Genomic DNA, 9,611 nt, shown 5'->3' with positions numbered 1-9,611 from the left:
TAGATCTAAAGTCCAGGTACCATCAGTTAAGATCAAGGAAGAAGATGTACCGAAGGCGGTGTTTAAAATCAGATATGGGCACTATGAGTTCCTAGAAATGTCGTTCGGGTTAATGAACGCCCCTACAACATTCATGGATCTCATAAGCAGAGATTTAGTCGGTTTCTGGATCACTTCGTTATTGTCTTCATTGACGGTACCTCAGTGAGTTCCAGAAATTCAGAAGAGTATGCCCATTATCTGAGGTCAGGATTGCAGATCCTGAGAGAACATGGCTTGAATGCCCAGTTCTCCAAATGTGAGTTCTGGTCAAGGAGCATATCTTTCTTGGGTCATGGTATGTTGGAAAAAGAAAAGTGAGGTAGACCCCGAGAAAGTTAAAGTTGTAGCTGACTAGCCCAGGCCCATTATAGTGACAAAGATCAAGAGCTTTTTGGGTTGGGCAGGTTACCTACTGGAGGTTCATCCAGAACTTCTCTAGAGTTGCCGCTCCTACGACCAGATGGATCAAGAAGGACCAGAGGGTTGTGTGGTCTACTCAGTGTAAAGAGAGCTTTGAAGAGCCGAAGAAAAGGTTGACGTCAGCACCGGTGGTAGCTCTGCCTGCCAGTAATGAAGATTTCGCAGTGACCTGTGATGCGTCCCGTGTGGGGTTAGATTGTATGTTAATGCAAGTGATGGGGTAATTGCTTATGTTTCTAGGCAGCTGAAGAAGCATGAGTTGAATTATCCTACACATGATTTAGAGGTGACAGTTGTAATCTTTGCACTCAAGATGAGGAGGCATTACCTTCATGGGGTAAAATGTGAGATTTTTACAGATCGTAACAGTTGGCAGTGCATCTTGAGTCAGTGAGAGTTGAACCTAAGACAGGGAAGATGGGTAGAACTGCATAGTGACTATGATTGCAAGATCCAATATCATCCGGGTGAGGCAAATGTTATGTTAGACGTCCTCAGCCGGAGATCACTTGACAGTTTATTCCGTATTGCAGTAGAGAGAAGGCCTGTGTTTAGAGGAAGAAGTAGAACTGCTGTGATTCAGCAGAAGAGTTGTGTAGAGTTCCAAAAGGGGAAAGAGTTTTATCAGAGATAGTTCAGGAGGCCAGCAGATTATGGCTATGGTTATGATTTTTATGTAATAGTATAGTTGTGGACATGATGTAATGTAAGGATGTGTATTAAAATGTAAAATGAAATAATGTAATGTAATAGATAGAGTTGTGCTTCGCCCTAGTGTGTGGTTAATCCCTCTGTATGTATGTTTTATATTGAGATATGGAAACCAAGCTTATTGTATGTTGCCCCATTAGAGTTGTTGATGAGAACTCTAGTGTTGGGGTTTTTGATTATGAGTTGTGCATGCACAGGTTAAGCTTGGTAAATGAGAGAAAGAAAGTTTAAAGTTTTTATGTAAATGTTGATCTTGGATGGGATTAATCAGGTATACAGGATGCATGTTAGGCTTGCTACGGGTCCCGGCGGCCTTATGCCTATCTGGATCCTAGCGCCGATAGCGGTCCGGTTTCCGGGTCGTTACATCTGCGGTCTATCTGTAACTGTTACAGATAAAGGACTCTATCACATAAGATATTTGAGTATCTATGAGATTGTGATAGTGGGTTGGGAAAAATAAAAAACTGAAACGTATAAATACTCCTTCTATGAATTGTGGAAGGATGATGTTAATTTTTGAGAAAAATTCAGTCTAACTATTACAGATTGTGGAGCACATAATCTATCCATCTTTGAGAGAGCTAGCACTCTAGAAGGATAGAAGACGTTTGTGTAGATACCATAGAGGGTGTTCGTTTGAAAAAGCAGCACCATCAATCTGCCATTGTATCTTTTGGACGAGATTAACAGGTTAGTCTCATATCCTTCTTGTGAATTAAACGAAGCACTCGGATTCTGGGAAAAGGAAATAAGAGAAATTTTATTTTTCCGCTGCGCTTTTGGGTTGCAATAATCTCTGAATTTCCCAACAGTGGTATCAGAGACAGGTTGTGTTTTTCGTTTAAATTAATTACACCATGATTAATATGATATATGTGATATATGCTTATTTGAATGGCATGATTATTATGAAAAATTTGTATGGATGAATGATTGGATCATTTAGATAAATTTAATTTTTATTAGAAAAATTAAATTAATAAAAATTAAAAAAAAGGGATTCAGGATGAACAGTCATCGTGAACCCCATAAATTGGCAAGGACCAATTGCAGTCAACCATCACCTGTGCTGGACACAGGCCTCCAGCAGGCCAAAGCACCTCCATTCAACAAATGATGGTGCTGCACACCTGTCGCTGGCATCGCACACTTGCCATGCGTAGTGGCCACTTCTGTGGCTGCTGAGCTCATCGTCGGACATGGCGGCGATTGAATGGGCTGCTGCTTGGTGAAGAAGTGGCAACTAGGGCTTCTTCCTGATGCAGAAGATAATGCTTCAATTACCATTCTGCCCTTGAAAATAAAATAATAATAATAAATAATATATATATATATATGTTAATAATAAAATAAATTTTAAAATTATTTTTTTTTAGTCTTTAAATCAGATTTAAATGACTATGTAAAATAATTTTATTATTTTATCATATATTAGTATGAGATACTATGCATGATAGTCTATATATATATGTATGCATATAGGATGCTATAATATATATATATATGCAAGACAAAATAATTAAAATTAAAAGTTGAACCCTCACTCTAAAATTTTAAGTTTTAATGCCACCCATATATTAAATACCTATCAAGACTAAGATCACCAAAATGCAGGTTTTGCCAAAGCAAAGTGTTTAGATTATCCTAGTAAGATAGGATGAGTAATAGTTATTTATTTAATTTTGGTTGAGCTTAATTAGGCTATCAAAATGGTTTTAGGCCTAAGGCATTAGATGGGGTATAACATGCATTTGACATATGATGTCAACACCTCATAATTTTAAGAGTTACATTAGATGTAATTGGTAAGGAGTTACCTACCTAAATAACTTAGTTCTAAGCGTCATGCCAAAGCTGACTTAGAATTAGGTGAAATATGGATCTTAACCCACTAAAATATTATTATTTTTGAGGGTTATATTTTAGTGGGAGATTATTATCACCTCAATATTAATTTACTAAATTGATTATATTTGCATATTTTGTAGATAATTATGGCTGCTAATAACAATTCCACCTTATCACTGCGATCCATCCTTGAGAAGGATAAACTGAAAGAAAATGGAACTAATTTTGTTGACTGGTTTAGAAACTTAAGAATTGTTCTCAAGTAAGAGAAAAAGTCCTATGTGCTTGATGAAGCTATCCCAGAACCACCTCCTGCTGATGCTACTAATGCTGTTAAGAACAAGCATAAGAAGCATATGGATGATTCTAATGACATTGGATATCTTATGTTGGCAACTATGTGCCCAGAACTTCAAAAGGATCTGGAGCACCTTGAGGCTTATGAGATGAGTGTCCATCTCAAACAAGCTTTTCAACAACAAGCTAGGCAGGATAGGTATGAAACCACCATTGCGTTGCATGATTGCAAAATGGCTGAAGGTGAATCAGTTAGTGCTCATGTTTTGAAGATGAAAGGCTACATTGATCATCTTGCTAGGCTTGGCTATCCTCTGAGTTTAGAACTCTCTACGGATCTGATCCTACATTCTTTACCCAGCAGTTTTTCTCAGTTTGTCATGAACTATAACATGAACAATATGGAGAAATCCATTCCTGAGCTGCATGGGATGCTAAAACAGCTGAGGTGAATGTTAAGAAAAAGCCTACTCAAATTTTGAATGTCTATAAGGGTAAGCCCATGAAAAAATAAGGGGAAGCCCAAGTCTAAAGGTGGTAATGGGCCTAAGGGACGAGGCAAGCCTAAATGGCAATCCAAGACAAAAGTTCCTAAGGAAATAGTTCCTAAGGAAGGAATCTGCTTCCATTGCAAGGAACCAGGGCATTGGAAGAGAAATTGCAAACTCTATTTGGATGAGTGCAAGAAGAAGAAGAGCAGTGAGACTACGACTTTGGGTATTTATGTTATAGCTATTAATTTATCTATTTCTACTTCATGGATATTAGATACCGGATGTGGTTATCACATTTGTACAAATGTGAAGGGTCTCAAAAGGAGTAGAAAACTGAAAAAGGGCGATGTGGACCTACGTGTAGGCAATGGAGCAAGAGTTGCTGCCTTAGCTGTAGGGACTTATGAACTTGTGTTGCCCAATGGGCTTTTGTTAGTTTTGAACAATTGCTTTTATTTTCCTACTTTGAGTAGGAATATTATTTCAGTTTCTATTTTGGACGATAAAGGTTTTTCATTTCTTATTAAGAATAAGAAATGCTCCATTTATAATAAAGATTTGCTTTATTGTATTGCAAATTCTTATGATAGCCTTTATGTCCTTAATCTAGATGATTCTAGAGACAACAATATCTATAACATAACTTCTAAGAAAACTAAGCCAAATGAATTAAACCCAACATATTTACAGCATTGTCGTCTTAGCCATATAAATGAGAATCGCATATCTAAGCTCCATAAGGATGGTTTATTAGATTCATTTGATTTTGAATCATTTAAAAATTGTGAATCTTATTTGCTTGGTAAGATGACAAAGGACCCTTTTACTGGACAAGGACAAAGGGCTTCAGACTTATTGGGCTTAATACATACAGATGTATATGGTCCACTAAGCATTAGTGCCAGGGGAGGTTATCAGTACTTCATTACATTCACTGATGATTTCAGTAGGTATGGCTATGTCTACCTAATGAAACATAAGCATGAATCTTTTGAAATGTTTAGAACTTTTCAAAATGAATTACAAAATCAACTTGATAGAACTATTAAGATGCTTCGATCTGATCGAGGTGGTGAATATTTGAGCCAAGAGTTTGATGAACATCTTAGAAACTGTGGAATTGTTTTACAATTAACTCCTCCAGGAACTCCATAATGGAATGGTGTTTCTGAAAGGACAAATCGAACTTTATTAGATATGGTTCGATCTACGACGAGTCAAACAAATCTCCCTTTATCGTTTTGGAGTTATGCCTTAGAAACAGCTGCATTCATTCTAAACCGAGTACCATCGAAAGCGGTTGAAAAGACACCATATGAGTTATGGACTGGCAAAATGCTCAGCTTGTCTTTCCTTAAGATTTGGGGTTGTGAGGCTTATGTGAAACGCCCAATTTCAGATAAGCTAGCTCCAAAATCTATCAAGTGCAATTTTGTGGGGTATCCTAAGGAAACCAAAGGATACTATTTCTATATTCCCTTAGAGAACAAAGTGTTTGTTGCTCGAAATGGTACCTTTTTGGAAAAGGAATTTATCTCTCAGAGATTCAGTGGGAGTACAGTGCAACTTGAGGTAACTCAAGCACCACAAGAGAGCATTGAATCACTGATAGAACTACTTTCAGAACCACAAACAGTTTTGGAAACTGAAAGGGTGACACAAATCCCACGCAGATCTGATAGGATACGTCATCAGCCTGAGAGATACAGATTTCTCATGACTGATAGTCGTGAACTTTTGCTCATTGATCAAGATGAGCCTACTACCTATCAAGAGGCTGTGTCAGGTCCAGATTCCGAGAAATGGCTTTCTGCCATGAAATCTGAAATGCAATCCATGTATGACAATTGAGTTTGGTCATTAATTGATCCCCCTGAAGGTGTTAAGACCATTGGTTGCAAATGGATTTTCAAAAAGAAAACTGACATGGATGGAAATGTGCATACCTACAAAGCAAGGCTTGTTGCAAAAGGTTTCAAGCAAACTCATGGTATAGACTATGATGAGACCTTTTCGCCAGTTGCAATGCTTAAGTCGATTAGAATTCTCATTGCCATTGCTGCGTACTATGATTACGAGATATGGCAAATGGATGTCAAAACAGCTTTCCTTAATGAAAACTTGCTCGAGGATGTGTACATGACACAACTTGAGGGTTTTGTAATCCCTGAGAATTCTGAAAAGATTTGCAAGCTTCAAAGATCTATTTATGGATTGAAGCAAGCATCTCGGAGCTGGAATCTTCATTTTGATGAGACTGTCAGGGACTTTGGATTCATCAAAAATGAAGATGAACCTTGTGTTTACAAGATGGTTAGTGGGAGTGCAGTTGTGTTTCTAGTCCTATATGTGGATGACATATTACTCATTAGAAATGATATCCCTACCTTGCAAAAGGTTAAGACTTAGTTAGGAAATTCTTTTTCAATGAAGGACTTAGGTGAGGCTGCATATATCCTTGGTATTAAGATCTATAGGGATAGATCCAAGAGGATAATTGGTCTGAGTCAAAGTACTTATATTGACAAGGTGCTGAAAAGGTTCAACATGCAAGATTTCAAAAGAGGATTCTTGCCCATGTCTCATGGTATTCATCTCAGCAAGAATCAATGTCCTATGACATTTGATGAGCGAGAATGGATGAATAAGATTTCTTATGCTTCTGCTATTGGATCTATCATGTATGCCATGTTATGTACTAGACCAGACGTCTCATATGCCTTGAGCACAACGAGCAGATATTAGGCAGATCCCGGTGAAAGTCACTGGACAGTTGTTAAGAATATCCTAAAGTACCTTAGAAGGACTAAGGATGCATTCCTAATTTATGGAGGTTTGGAAGGCGAGCTAGTTGTAAAAGGTTACACAGATGCTAGTTTCCAAACCGACATAGATGACTTCAGATTGCAATCAGGATTCGTATTCACTTTAAATGGTGGAGCTGTTAGCTGGAAAAGTTCCAAGCAGAGCACAATAGCATATTCTACAACAGAAACTGAGTATATAGCAGCATCAAATGCAGCTAAAGAGGCAGTCTGGTTGAAGAAAGGCATCACAGAGTTGGGAGTGGTTTCCAGCATTGCAAATCCTATGGACCTTTATTGTGATAACAATGGTGCCATAGCACAGGCAAAGGAGCCCTGATCTCATCAGAGATCTAAACATATACTCAGGCGATATCACCTTATTCGAGAAATCATTGATAGAGGAGATATCAAAATATGTAAAGTAGACATAAATGACCACATTGCAGATCCACTGACCAAGCCTCTTTCACAGGTCAAGCATGATCAGCACACTAGGTCTATGGGTATTAGATACTTGTATGATTAGGCCTAGTGCAAGTGGAAGATTGTTAGTGTATTTGCCCTAGGCCATTATCTTGGGCCTTTTTGTATGTCGTTTTAGTTATTAATAAAAGAGGTTTTATCATTATTATTTATTTGCATGTTACATAATAATGATTATCATCCCTGATTACTTATTATTATGTTGATAATAATAAAATATAGCTAGTATGATTATTGATTGATAATCATGAGATGATTATGTATATGTTGATATAATTCAATAATCATAGATACTTGTTAGAGAACAAAGTATTGGATGGACCCGCGTTGAGATCACTACATGGGTTATTATCATAAGTGAATCTCAAAGTAGTTATGTCTTAATCCTTTGACTTGATATTGTCATAGTTTCCAATATAATGACTATTATGTTTTGACGTAACCAAACATTGTCTTTAATCGGACAATCATAAAGGTTATGATTGAGCATAATATAAATTATGTAGAGGATAATGATCAATCAAGATAGGATTTGTCCCTCTCTCCGAGAGAGATATCTTCTGGGCCCCTCGATAAGTGAGACTGAGAAATGCATGGCCCTTGCTCAAATGAATTGATAGTGTGATCAATATCATTTGATTTTTATCAGTCTACTTAGAGATTGAGAAATCATAAGTTTGAATATTATAAGTTTGACATTGACCATGACTTATGTTCAAACTAGATATCGTGTGACAAAAGGATTAATACATGTTCTATTTATTAGGCTTTATCGGACTATTGATCCTCATATTAGTTGGGTAGTTATAATGTCTTGCTAGAGGCCACTTATGACTTATGGGCATTGTGGGACTAGGCCTATTGCCAATTAATGTGAGCCTATTGGGTCACACACAAAAGAACGTTGTTGATGTGCTATGACATATTAATGTGCTAAAAGCCCAAAGCCCATTAATATAATTAATAATAATACAGTGTTATTATTATTAATCATGTTATTATTATTAATATAATTAATAATAATAAATTGTTATTATTATTAATTATTTATTATTATGAGATAATAATATTTAAAAGATCTGCAGTCTATCTGTAACTGTTACAGATAAAGGACTCTATCACATAAGATATTTGAGTATCTATGAGATTGTGATAGTGGGTTATGAACATAACTCCTTTTAGGAAAAGGAGTTGTGGGAAAAATAAAAGACTGAAACGTATAAATACTCCTTCTATGAATTGTGGAAGGATGATGTTAATTTTTGAGAAAAATTCAGTCTAACTATTGCAGATTGTGGAGCACATAATCTATCCATCTTTGAGAGAGCTAGCACTCTAGAAGAATAGAAGACGTTCGTGTGGATACCATAGAGGGTGTTCGTTTGAAAAAATAGCACCATCAGTCCGCCATTGTATCTTTTGGATGAGATTAACAGGTTAGTCTCATATCCTTCTTGTGAATCAAACGAAGCACTCGAATTCTGGGAAAAGGAAATCAGAGAAATTTTATTTTTCCTCTGCGCCTTTGGGTTTCAATAATCTCTGAATTTTCCAACCAAAACCAAGTACGATAAGCAAGCACGTGCGTAATTCTCACCGATTAAGAAAGCATGTCAATTTCTATACATTCTAATTTGAGAAAATTTCATTCTGCCATATATTGCATAAACTTTTCAAGCAGTTTAGAGTTACAATTTGACTTCAGTTTCTCATAAAAAATGTACATTTATGTCTAATCTTTCCAAAAAGATATAATTCATGCAAATCTTATCACCCTAGCTTAAGTTATAAATTTTTCTTTACAAGCTGCTCAATAAGGCCTTAATCAATCCAGTATTAGTACTAGTTTATAGTATCATAAAACATATCAAATTCATGCATTTTCATACAAATTCAAGCTTAAGTGTCTCTACAAAGTTTTAGGTATACTTCTTAAGATTCATTTGGAATTAGTCTTAACAAATTTCATTGAGTATATAATTAGTTATGGTATAATCAATACACTTTGTTCCGGATGCACTATTACTGTGTCGAGTTTAGATTTATTAGCAATTTACATCATCTTACCTTTAGATTCAGAATTTTATCAATTCATAAAAGTTTTAGCTATTTGTCTCAGATTTTATTTGGTATATTTTAGGTCTAATTTCAATAACTACACAATAAGTTATGAAGTTACTTGTAACGACCCGAAAATCGGACCGCTACCGGCGCTAGGATCCGGGTCGACTTAAGGCCGCCGGGACCCGTAGCAAGCCTAACATAAAACCTGTAAACCTGTATAATCCCATACATGATCAACAACATGCATAAAAATTAAAACTTTTCTTTCCATTGAACATCGACTAAACTCAACCTGTGCATAACATTAACATAACTTTGATCCCTCTGTGGGATCTCATCTGTGCCCTCAATGGGTAACATACATCTGTTGAGTTGGTTTACATAAACAACAACAAAATCTCTAAGATCATGTATAAAAGGGATACAACAATCTATGGTCAAG

This window comes from Manihot esculenta, chromosome 8 (genome assembly GCF_001659605.2).
Source record: "Manihot esculenta cultivar AM560-2 chromosome 8, M.esculenta_v8, whole genome shotgun sequence".
Classification (NCBI taxonomy): Eukaryota; Viridiplantae; Streptophyta; class Magnoliopsida; order Malpighiales; family Euphorbiaceae; genus Manihot; species Manihot esculenta.
The sequence above is the reverse complement of the archived record's forward strand: the minus strand, read 5'-3'. Positions refer to the sequence as shown.